This window comes from Colobus angolensis, unplaced genomic scaffold (assembly GCF_000951035.1).
Source record: "Colobus angolensis palliatus isolate OR3802 unplaced genomic scaffold, Cang.pa_1.0 Scaffold142, whole genome shotgun sequence".
NCBI classification, from domain to species: Eukaryota; Metazoa; Chordata; class Mammalia; order Primates; family Cercopithecidae; genus Colobus; species Colobus angolensis.
The window spans coordinates 2,288,089-2,300,558 of NW_012114511.1; the positions used below are offsets into that span (position 1 = coordinate 2,288,089).

Sequence of the window (12,470 nt, forward strand, 5' to 3'; positions counted from 1 at the left end):
ACAGTATGTTCATTAATACAAATTTTGCTTTCCCTTGATGCTTAAGTATAGAATATGAGAGTATTGAAATTAAACAAGTATTTTAATTTTATCCAAATGCAATGTTCTAATTATAACCTCATAATATTTTAATATATATTTTAATGTTGAAAATGAAAACATTCTTTGTGATACTTTAAAATACCGGAGCTTTCATTGTAACAGTTACATGTTATATATATATAAAATATATATAAAATCTCCCACCCTTTAACTCAGGGTGAACCCACTGAAGGTCTTGGATTTATGTTTGTGGTTTCAGCTCCAACTTCTCACTATGTTAGGACTTAAGGCATTGTCTCCAGTCAATGGAAAGGAGCCAGTCAAGCTAATCAAGAGGTTTGGGGGCAACAGCTGCATACTGTTGCACCGGAGCATGTAGCTGTTACCTCAAAACCTCTTGAGGTAGCTTCCCTACCTCCCCACCCACCAGAGTCGTGGTCAGGACTCTGTCTGGGTTTCAGTGCTCCTGCCTCCCTACAACCAGGGATTTCCCTTACACCTTGCAAGCTCAATTATTAAAATAATGTCTGCATTATAACTAGAAGCTTGGTATCAGAGAGTTTTCAGGGTCTCTAGTCTATCATACAGCTGGATTTCCCCACATGTACAACAACATTTCCAATGTGATGGAATCAGTGCTCCAACAGAAGTATATATGGGGTGTTGTTAAAGTTTACATGAAAGAAATGGTCTAATTTGGCATGAAGGGCTCAGGAGGGTTCACTGAGGAGATGGTGCTTAGGCTAAGCCTTACAGTTAAAATCCCAGGAAAATGGTTCCTCCTTTTTTGTAGGGCTAGATGTGGGTGAGGGATTATCATAGTGCATTATTGCCAAATTGCCAAAAACAATTGATGCATTCTCTCTATTCCACCTCTCCTCGTCCCTCGTTTGGTACCTGGGAGTTGGGTTGTGCATTGGTTTGCTATACAGGGAAGCCAGATGGCTGGTCTAGACAGCTTCCAGCAGAAAATGGTAGAAGACAACGTGCGTGATGTAGTGAATCTTGATCAGAGCCACCTTTGGGGCACCCCACCCTCACTGATACATATCATCTTTTGGTCCCTCTACTGGAGAAGAGAAAGCAAAGAAATACTTCTAATGAGCTCAATCTGACCAAACTGTTTGGGGTCACCAGGTTCCTATAGCACCCAAGTTTCTTGCCTGCCTGCCATTGTACAGCCTGACTTTGGGGCGCTTTGGATTCAAAAGCTGTCCTTACTGCCTTTGGATGAGAACTGGGGAAAACTCGCTCTTTTGTACACAGAGCCTTTCCTGCTACTGAAGGTTTGCTGTTCTGCTCACCTTCCTGGACAGAACCTAGCAGCTCAAGAAGGACACCACTGTCCAGAGGAAGAAGCATTTCTGCACTATTCATGGTATACAGAGATTCCCAAATGTTTCATTTGTTTCCAAAAGGGAAACAAAAAAAATTGCTTTGGTAAAAATAACAGCATCGTTAAAGACATTTCCTTCAATATGCAATTATGGCAACAACTCATGGTAAGTTTCAACCCAGTTAATATTCCTTAATTCCCTCATATAACACACAGGCCCCAGCCTAGGGCTTACAAAGTAAGATCAGCTTGTCTGAGCATGACATATATCCTGGTGCTGAAATGTTCTCTTGGAAAATGTGAAGAAGTGTAACCGTACTCATTTGAGCAGAATGTCAGCAAGGGAATATTTTGTTTGTCTCTTTTAAAGAAAAACAAAAGCGACATGATCATGAACTTAATTAAAGTTGTTTGCAATGATTTAATTAGGCTTATAGCACTATGTCTATTCATTCTGGCCAGGGACCTTTCTGTCTTTTAAAGGATTGGTAGGCAGAGATATCGTGTGCTGTGCAATTTTACCTAATCCTTAATTTCATCTCCTGATGAAGTGAGGCCAAGCATCTTTGTGTTCAGGTAACTGCTTTATCAAATGGCTTAATTGTGCATTCAACAGAACTGACAACAAGAAGGTATTCTTCCTAATGTGTTTTTAACAAAAGCACTAACTAATGAGTAGAATGCATTACATGGCATTCTACTCAGGGCATTTGAGAAGAAGAAACGAAAACCTATTCTTCAAATCTTGGTTAAATGCATGTTTGCATATAGAACATAGAAATAAGTGGTACGATAATTAGTTGAATTGCTTCCTTCTGCTCCAACTTCATGGCTAATCTGCATGCTGAAGCAGTCTGTGTCAATTCCGTGGATGTGTTTTCACAATGGACGATGTCTGAACATCTGTGCTTTCTGAAAAGGTCACGATAACCATTTTGCCTGAAAGTTGATCTTCAGGAGCCAAAAAGACTGTGTTATTTTGGCATGTTCTAGGAAGAAATAAACGCGGGGAGAACTGAGGACAGACGTGTCCCATGATCAGAAGAAAGTGTTAAAGCATTAGGCCAAATGGTTTAGAAGCATCCTGAATTAAAATGACACTAAATCACGTTCCCATAGACGAACTTCCTCTTCAACTAAAAATCATGTCTGGGATAAAAACTTGCCTTGCATGTCCCTCTATGCCTGTCATTCCTAGAAGCACAATATGCCTTAATACATTCTTACCAGCTCAAACCAGGGTCATCCAGCCTGGGCATTTAATGAGGCTAACATAGTTAATATTTAAAAAGGTGACTGGGTGGTACACTACTTATTAAATTTTATTCATGCAGTATAAACTCTTTTCCTCCCACTTCTTCTGCTGAAAAAATCTTAACTCTCATTCACAGCGAATGTTGGGATGAAGAGGTTCATGTGACCAGAGCAGGCCAACTACAGGGCCATATCTGCCTGGATATAATATTTAATTAAGGGAAGGACACATGACTCAAAATGAGCTAGTTGGAATCTTTTGCCAGGGTTAAAACATAAGTAAATTTCTTTGGTGTTTCTAGGCTGGGAGCAAGTGAATCTGGGGCTATGAAAATCCCTCTTCTCTGCTGAGGGAAGAAAGCCTCTTTGCAGAATAAATACAAGTAGAAGCAAACAAAGATGAGAGATGAAAAGAAACAGAGTGGTGGCAACACTGAAGGTTTCCTTCTTTCTCTAAGGCCTGGCTACCCCACTATGCTTTCTAGTCTTTTATGCCAGTAAATGTCCTTTTTTGGGTTGAGTCATGTTTCTGTCATTAAAATCAAAAACATTCTGATATTACAACTAGTATTTTACATTACTTTTCAGATGGTTTTTCACTTGTGGAAGTAAAAATGGTGGCTCTTGAGTCAGACAGACCAGGGTTCAAATATCTACTCTGCTACTTACTAGCCATATTGACCTCAAAAAAAGTTGTATAGCTTCAGTTTTCTCATTTTCAATTCAGGACTGACAATAGTACCTACCCTATAGGTTTACTGTGAGAGCTAGATGAAATAATACAGAAAATAAAATAAAGAATACTGCAGCATTTAGCACAATGTGATAGTACTTAATATGCTCAATAATTACTGTTTTTCTGTTGTTACTGTTATTATTATATTGTTATTATTATTTAAATATCACTGTGGTAGTGACTGCTGGATATCTACTCTGTTTTTGTTTTGTTTTGTTTTTTTGACAGAATCTTGCTCTGTTGCCCAGGCTATAGTGGAATGGCGTGTTCTCTGCTCACTGCAACCTCTGCCTCCCGGATTCAAGAGATTCTCCTGCCTCAGCCTCCCAAGTAGCTGAGGTTACAGGCATCCACTACCACACCCAACTTATCTTTTGTATTTTTAGTAGAGACAGAGTTGCACCACGTTGAGTAGACTCAAATTCCTCGCTTCAGGTTATCCACCCACCTTGGCCTCCCAAAGTGCTGGGTTTACAAGTATGAGCCACCATGCCCGGCTTTGTCTTTCTTTTAAAAATGTAACTTTCCTATTTTGGCTGGATACATTGTTGCCTATAATAAAAATGACATTCCCCAGCCTCCCTTGAAGCTTGCAGTGGACTTATGATTAAATTCTAGCAAGTGGGATGTAAACAGAAGTAACACTGGTGGCTTTGCAATTGTGCCCCCTTTCTTTTCCTCCATCCTAGTGGCTGGATGTAGCAGCCATCCTGGACCCAGAGACAGAAGCTCAACAACTCCAATTACTGAGAATGACAGCAGGCTAAAAGGATCCTGGTCATCACCAGTCTGGACGCTGCACATCAGCTTTGGGCTGCTTACCTTGGTAAATGTTTACAGGAGCAAGAGCTAAAATGTAATTCAATTATAAGCCTCTGTTTCATTTGGGTTTTTGTTATGGCAGCTACAACCTATATCCTAATGCACCATTAATATTTTAAATATTTTTCCAACGTGCTCCTTCCAAAAGCCCTGAGAATCAGCAGAGAGGATGATTCTAACAAAACTAGGGCATGAACTCTATTTAAACTAATAGTTGAGGATTTTCACATCATGTAAACTAGCTCTTTTTATTAAATGATATTTGGCTAAGGAAAAAAGGTTGAAAATGAGCAAGGACTGAGTGGAAAAGGCAATATTGAGGCATCTGACACTGTTTGTCCCCAACCCTCAAATTGTTGAATATATAAAGCAAAATCACATGGAGTTGGTTAGATGCCACTGAGTACTTCTCCAAACACATACCACTTCATTTGTTGGCTTTTACTTTTTTTTTTTTTTTTGAGACGGAGTCTCGCTCTGTTGCCCCAGCTGAAGGCAGTGGCCGGATCTCAGCTCACTGCAAGCTCCGCCTCCCGGATTTACGCCATTCTCCTGCCTCAGCCTCCCGAGTAGCTGGGACTACAGGCGCCGGCCACCTCTCCTGGCTAGTTTTTTTGTAAATTTTAGTAGAGACGGGGTTTCACCGTGTGAGCCAGGATGCTCTTGATCTTGTGACCTCGTGATCCGCCCGTCTCGGCCTCCCAAAGTGCTGGGATTACAGGCTTGAGCCCCCGCGCCCGGCCCCATTTGTTGGCTTTTTCTAAGCAACAGTGATACGGTTTGGATCTGTGTCCCCACCCAAATCCCATGTTGAATTGTAATCCCCAGTGTTGGAGGTGGGGCTGGTGGGAGGTGATTGGGCCATGGGGGTTGATCCCTGCTTTGGTGCTGTTTTTATGATAAGAGTTCTCAGGAGATCTGGTTGTTCAAAAGTGTGTGGCATCTTCCTCATCTCTCTCTCTTCCTCCTGCTCCTGCCATGAAGATGGGCCTGCTTCCACTTCACCTTCCACCGTGATTATAAATTTCCTGAGGCCTCCCCAGAAGCAGAAGCCTGTACAGCCTACAGAACCATAAGTCAATTAAACCTCTTTTTTAAAAATAAATTACCCAGTCTCAGGTATTTCTTTAGAGCAGTGAGATAATGGACTAATACAAAATCAAATAATAAAATCTACCACCCAAATGCCTTATTGCAGTGTCCCTGTCCCCAAGGCCATGGACTGCGACTGGTCTGTGGTCTGCTAGGAACCGGCCCACAGCAGGAAATAAGCAATGGGCAAGCGAGCATTACTGCCTGAGCTCTGCCTCCTGTCACATCAGCGGCAGCATTAGATTCTCATAGGAGTGAGAACACTACTGTTAACCGCACATGCAAGGGACTAGGTTGCATGCTCTTTATAAAAATCTAATGCCTGGTGATCTGCCACTATCTCCCACCACCCCTAGATGGGACCATCTAGTTGCAGGTAAACAAGTTCAGGGCTTCTGCTGATGTTACACTATGGTGAGCTGTATAATTAATTTCATTACAAAAAAATAATTATACAAACATTGTGTATTACAATGCAATAATAATAGAAATAAAGTACACAATAAATGTAATGTGTTTGAATCATGCCCAACATCCCCTGCCATGGCCCAGGGGAAAAAAATGTCTTCTATGAAACCGGTCCATGTGCCAAAAAGGTTGGGGACCACTGCCTTATTGGACTGTTGGTGTCCACTGTGATCTATCTGCACAAGTCTCTTTTCCCGACTACCACCCACCCAAGAGTAGACATAAATGAAATCAGAATTTTAACTTCTCATCTCCCCTCAGTGCTGCACAGATGGGAACACCCAGTGACTTGCCTAATTGCAGCTGCTGCTTCTCTCATCCTTAATGCCATTGCTATTGCCATTGTGTTCCAGCCTGTCGATGCACAACATGTGCAAGTACAATCTTTTGCCTTCAGTTTCCAATAATTTTATTTTCTGCTTATTCAGAAGCAAGGCCATCACCAATAAGCCATTTGCAAGTAAAGCCAATTTTCAACCCACAGGTCTGGTGGGAGCAGAAAAAACACTCCTGAAAACACCAACAGTCTCAACTCTGCTTAAAAGAAAAGTAGCCACACATAAAAACCTCCTATGCCTGACATGGTCACAAGGTCATAAAAGCCTGTGGGAAACAAAGAAGTCATGCTGAGCTTAAAGCCATCTTGAGAAGTCTTACACATCCACACCCCTGACTTGCTCCAACCCTGAGAATAGCCTGTTGTTAGGAAATGTGGGCCAATACAGACTCCACTTGCCAAGAACTTCAAACATGACCTTTACAAGGTAGCAATTGTTGGAAACTATTAAGATGCCTCTGAAAAAAGTAATATAATCTGCAGCGACAATATGCTGAAAGAAATGCCAACCCTGTAAAGAAGTGCTCTTTCCACTCCCTCACGTGCACAGGCAGAAGGGAAGAGAAACATTTTCCTCCACAGCAGTTCTTAACTCTGCATCTCTCTTCTGTGTCGAGACATAAATGGGCCATTTGCTAATTGTTTAACAGCAATTAAGGAAAAGAATGTCAGGGAGAGGGGAGTGACAGCAGATGGGTGTTTGCCTGCTTGGTCGCCAGTTACCAACAGCCAAGCTGATGCCAGAGAACGGTGCTGGTTCTCAAGATTCACAGTGGTGGCGCATGGTGAGCCCTCTCCTCAAAGACAAGGCCCAGTGCTGGAAAGTGAGCAGTCAGCACTGACCTCTGAGCTTCAGTCAGGTGGGCCCAGATGAGAGAAGTCCATACAGTCCTATCAAAGGAGGCCTGACAATTAGAACCCCTCCCCACCCCAACCACAGCCAGGACCTGGAGCAGTAGCAACCTCCTCCTCTGCTCCTTTCTGAGCTCCCAGGAGCCCAGTTCCTCACCAGATCTCCTCCCATTTTCTAAAGCAGCTCTCTCCTCCAGAGAGAGAAAGCCTGAGACTGCCCACCTGGGTGAAGCCTGGGCTACCCAGGGTCCAGTCAGCAGCATCAGTGCTTCTCTTCCAGCAGACAGAATTAAAAGCTGGCAATCCGGCCTCCAGCAAGCTTTACTCTTTCTATGCTGATAACAGAAAAGAAGGGAAAGGATTCCAGAAGTGCTGGGTTCCCAGATGGTCCAGGACAAAACCACAAAGCTGCAGGCAAGAGGACTTGCAAGTCCTGCTAAGATGAAGATGGTAAAGTCCTCCTGGGCTCAGAGCTGTAATGACTCTATATCTGAAATTCAAATAGTTGCTAAGACCAGCTATAGCTTCCTAAATACCTTTTTAGATGGTTTTCTATCCATCCCTGTACCTTCTCTGCAAATCCAGGCCTCCCTCACACCAGGCCTAGATGATTCCAGGATGCTTCTCATAGTCACCCTGCCTCCAATCCTGCCCCAACCATGCCCACCCCGCAGCCACTGTAAGCATACTCAAAAATATAAGCCTTTGGTAGGTTCCCCAATACTCTTCAGGTAAAGTCCAAACCCCTTCATGTGGCCCCTGCAAAATGTGGCCCTTGGTGACTTTTCTAGCCTCATTTCTACAGCTAGTGAACCCCTTTCCCTACCTCACATGTGACCTGGCCACACTGACAGTCACCAGCTCCTTCAAGGTGCCATGCTTTCTCTCACCTCTTCGACCCCCTCCTCCCTGACTGAATGAGCTCCTGTGCCCCCAGGTCTATACTCTAGTTGACTCTTTCCAGTCTTAAGATCTCACCTGAACTATCGCTTCCCCAAAGAAGACTCCTTCTACCTCCAGACTGGTTGAGGTGGCCTTGCTCTGTGTTCCTGCAGCTTCCCAAATGTCCCTTATCTAAACACCTACTCTAATGAAAGGAGACTGCTTTTCAATTTGTTTATCTTCCTTGTAAGTTCCATGAAAACTGGGGCTTTGTCTATTTTGTCTTTTGCCATATCCCTAGTATTTAACACAGTGTATGGTACAGAGGAGAAAAGAACTCAATACATATTTATTGAATTTCTGAATTCAATAAATTCAGAAATTTACTTCAGTCTTCCTTGCCATAAAAATGTAGTATCAAGAGTAGTTAAGAAATTACTAAGGTGATCCTGGAAGCCAAGTGAGGGTCAGAGTCTATATCACACTCTCAAACCAGCTGCACTCTTGGCCTTCCATTTGTCAATTCCCTGTAGTGCCCTTCTGTACCTTATCTTTTATGGATTATGCTTTATAATGTCTGAATAAACATTTATTGCCATGTAACATCTCATATCCCTTCCTCTCAAGACTCTGTGCCTTCCTGTGCACTTTATCTTTAATCCTGGGGGAGTCACACAGCTCTGAGTGGTGTCCCTGGTACCAGGGCAACAGAAGAGGCCTGCTGTAGACAAAGACTCCTCAATGCATCCCCCACTTCTAGGAACCTCTGACTACTGGAGGCCCAGAAACAGAAGGAAAGCTCGTTTGATAAAACGCAAGGACAGATACTAGCATCAAGGATAGGAAGATGCTCGGGTTTCTTCTTCCAGCTGCGCCGGTGATGCTCCCACAGCCATGGAACCCATCCTAAAGGAGTAAACAATTCCCCTGGAGAAGCTGATTATGTATTATGGAGTGTGGGTTTCCCTGGTGATGATGGGACAGGGGCAGTAATATATTTTTGCCAAAACTAATTTTTATGATTTTTGACTTAATGACATTGAATCACCTCCAGCTACACATGCATCATGGTTTCATCAGGTCCTTTGTTTCCTGACACCAATGATCCAAAAAAGGTTCTAACTCCATGGGATAGGAAGTCATTTGCTCCTTTACAGTTAACTAATTCACTCTTATTCATTGAGCACCTGCATCTACTGGTGGTCTCCAACAGCTTTGTCTGGGAGACTAAATCATCTTTTTGAACCTCTGTAAATAAGAACCTTTCTAAATAACCTCCATGTATTTAGAAGCAATGTCTAAAACACTCCAGTAGTAAATCCAACCAGACTGAAATAGCCCTCTTGGAAGGAAGCCTCATAGACACGGGTCTAGAATTGTCCTCTGCTTCAGAAGTCTTCAGTAATCAATGCACAGCTTCGGATTCAGTAATATTTGCCCCACTATGTTAAGAAAGAGAAAACACAAACTTCTAGATGTTCACATAAGACAGAAGACTAGCACACTAATGCCAAGAACCAACACCCATGCCATTTCCCACTGCTGCAGTGCCCCTCCCACCACTCTTTTCCCTTTAACATCCAATAGAAGTGAATAGATCACAGATACCCAGGCAGGAGACCATGGGTGTGAAACTCCCACTATCCTTGTCTTTTGGGGCTTCGGTATATCCTATATGGAATATAGGAGAAGAATACTACAACCTTTGGTAAGAGGGCTCTAGACATCTTCTTCCACCCCAGGAAAAGGGTTCAGCAGGTCTGGGAAACTGAGAAGTTGGTCAGGCTGGTTCAGGAATTTAAAGACACCAAAGGAACATCAGGATGCTGTTTGGGAAGGTGTGAGGGCCAGGCCCAGCAGTATGTACATGCCACTCCTCTTATGAAGAATAAGGAGTCATTGCAAAGGGGTCTCCTCAATCCTAATCCTGACTCTCAAGCAAGTTATTAAGTACCTGTAAGCAGGCAACCTTCCCATATCCAAAAAGTCAACTTTCCTGCCCAAACTACCAGGAGGCTTTGACCAGCAAACATTTCCAGAGCTATTCTCTGGGCAACTGACAGCATTTCAGCCATGTCTGACAGGTTACCACTGCTCTTTGCAGCTCAAGGTTCACAGGGAGCTGGCATTTTAAGCTCCTTCTGTGAATGAGAGACAGAGGTCAGTGAGCAGGTTTGTACCGGGGTTTGATGTACAATACACCACTTGCCCAAACAGTCCTTAGCACTCAGACATCTCATGGCTCATCTCCAGTCTCAGGCTGAGGATCAGTTTGCTCCAGAGCTGGAAGGAATAATTTGAACACCACAAACAAGATCTTCACAAAGAGAGAAACATTGCAAGGAGCTGCTAAGTCTCTGCCAGAGCCCCAGGTTGGGTTTTCAGCTAAGCAGTTTGGCCCAGGATAGGGATGGCTTGTTTTTTTCTATTGCAAAGCTCTCTCCACCCCATTGACTCAAATCCAAGTTGGGTTATATGTACTGGTATCTCCCCATTCCTTCTCAGCTAGACTCTTTTTTGGCTCCTCTCTTGGAAGTGTTTTCTGAGCAGCCACTATGTAGCGCACCCCATGCCTGAGCAGCCACTCAAATGGTCTCTGCCTCTGGAATCTCATATTCTTCAGGCAATTATAATACCAAGTATCCCTCAAGCCTGGAATTGCCAGATCATCTTCTTACCTTCCAGGCTGGCTAAGTGTCCCTGCTTAGACGGCTTCGATATCCTCCCTCTCTTCCTCATCTCGTGTCTCCCCACAGGGGCATCCTCACGGTTCTTCAAACACCTCACAGTGCCTTACTGCACTGGCCCATGCTATTTTCTCTATCTGGAACATTCTACTCCTCCACTCTCAGTTTAAAGGACACCCCCTCAGAGACAGCTTCCCGGATCACCATCCCCTATAAAGCAAGTCTCTCCAACCTCTGTCTCAGAACTGTGCTTTGTAGCACTTACTAAAATTTGAAATTACATATTTGTTTGCTTGGTTACCTATTTCTGTGTCCCCTACCAGATGGTAACCTCCAAGTGAGCAGAAATGGTGCCTGTCTTAGTCCTTACTGCCCCTACCCCATATTTTGCACAGTGTGTACAACAACTGCAAATATTCAATAAGAGCTGCTGAACAAATCAATGAAAGATTCTTTGTGTGATGAGTGACCTGGAGCAAAAGGGGGCAGGCTCTGGAGGGCCCTGTTAGTAACAATAGAGCCTGAGCTCAGTTCTAGTAGCAAGGAAGAGCTCGCCAAGCATTTTTAGCACAGGAGACACATAGACTTTTATTACAAAAATTCCCCCTCTTCAGATACGTGGAAATGGACTTTGGGGTAGCAGGGCAGACTGGAGGCAGGGAGACCTATTAGAAGGGTCCTATAAACACTGACATCCTCGCTACTAAAAGTGTGGTCTGTGGACCAGCAGCTTGGCCATCACCTGGGAAACTGCTAGAAGTGCAGATGTCAGACCCCGTCATCTCAGAATCTGCATTTTAACAGCATCTCCAGATGACTGTTTACACACCTAGCATCTGCACCCTAAGGGAAAGGCAGTGATGGCCTGATCTGCCTTTGGCAATGGGGGGTAGAAATGACTTATCAGTGTCCCCTTCAAATTCACCATTCCAGACATGGCTGGAGTGTCAAAAGCAAGTCCTATTACTACAAACTATCAAAAATGTTGAATCTATTAGCGGCTAAAAAGAGTAAGGGGATGGGGAAATGTGGGTTTAATTGAGCTGAGATGGGCTATGGCTATTGAGAAAGGCTGTAATCTTAGACAAAGAATTTCTAACTCACAGCACAGGTCTGGAGTTACAGCATTAAGGATTCCTGAGTCTGGCCATGAAGAAGAGCCAACTCTTTTATTCCCACTATATTATAAATTTCCCCAGCACCTTGTACAGTGCCTGGCACTAGAAATGGCTCAAATGTCTGTTGAATGAACCAAGGAACCAATCAAACAATGAATACGCTATTGAATCCTAAAGCAGATTCCATGGGTCTGAGTACAAGCCAGACATATGTACTTTTCCACTTTCCTGTTTGTAAGAAACACACTTTTCTTCTCCTTTATTAGAACAATGTGAACACCTGGGAGGATAAAACTCAACTATTAGTGGACAAAATCCTAAGGATATATGACCCATGCATCACAAAATCAGTAGGGAAAAGTGGTCACAGCCTCTAAATAACCCTGATAAGTCTCTGAGGACAGCAAGCAGTGAGGGTCATTGTGGGCCTGTGACGTCTCCACGGCGTGAGGGTCAAGGTGGTGAGGGGATCACAGGGAATAGAAGTTGCCAATTGTCTATGCAGTGGGAGCATGGCGACGAGGAGGTCCCAGCAGAAAGGCCCAAGAACCATCACCACGATGTCCCCTACAGCAACTCTCTTTAGTCACGGACTCTACTCTGCAAGTTAAACCTTACACAGAAAAACAGGAAGACAGATGAAAATGGTGTAGCTCTGGCTGGAGGAGATGGGGAGGGCAAGAGCTCTACTTCCACCCACCATGTCTTACAGAAAACCCTGACACATGCACCCATATGCTGGCTCCTTTGTGCCTACCACAGTGTCGAGACCCTCAGAGGGTGGTTGTAGGATATGAAAATGAAGAAACAAACTCCCACCAATTCTACGGTTTCCCTTTAGTTC

The 12,470-nt window shown here is 43.7% G+C and overlaps 1 protein-coding gene across 1 annotated transcript in view; it reads right to left on the reverse strand.

Annotated features, from left to right (window-relative positions):
* SPOCK1 (sparc/osteonectin, cwcv and kazal-like domains proteoglycan (testican) 1) overlaps positions 1-12,470 on the reverse strand; it is a 527,842-nt gene that overhangs the window by 122,826 nt on the left and 392,546 nt on the right. The gene's annotated exons all lie outside the window — the stretch shown is intronic.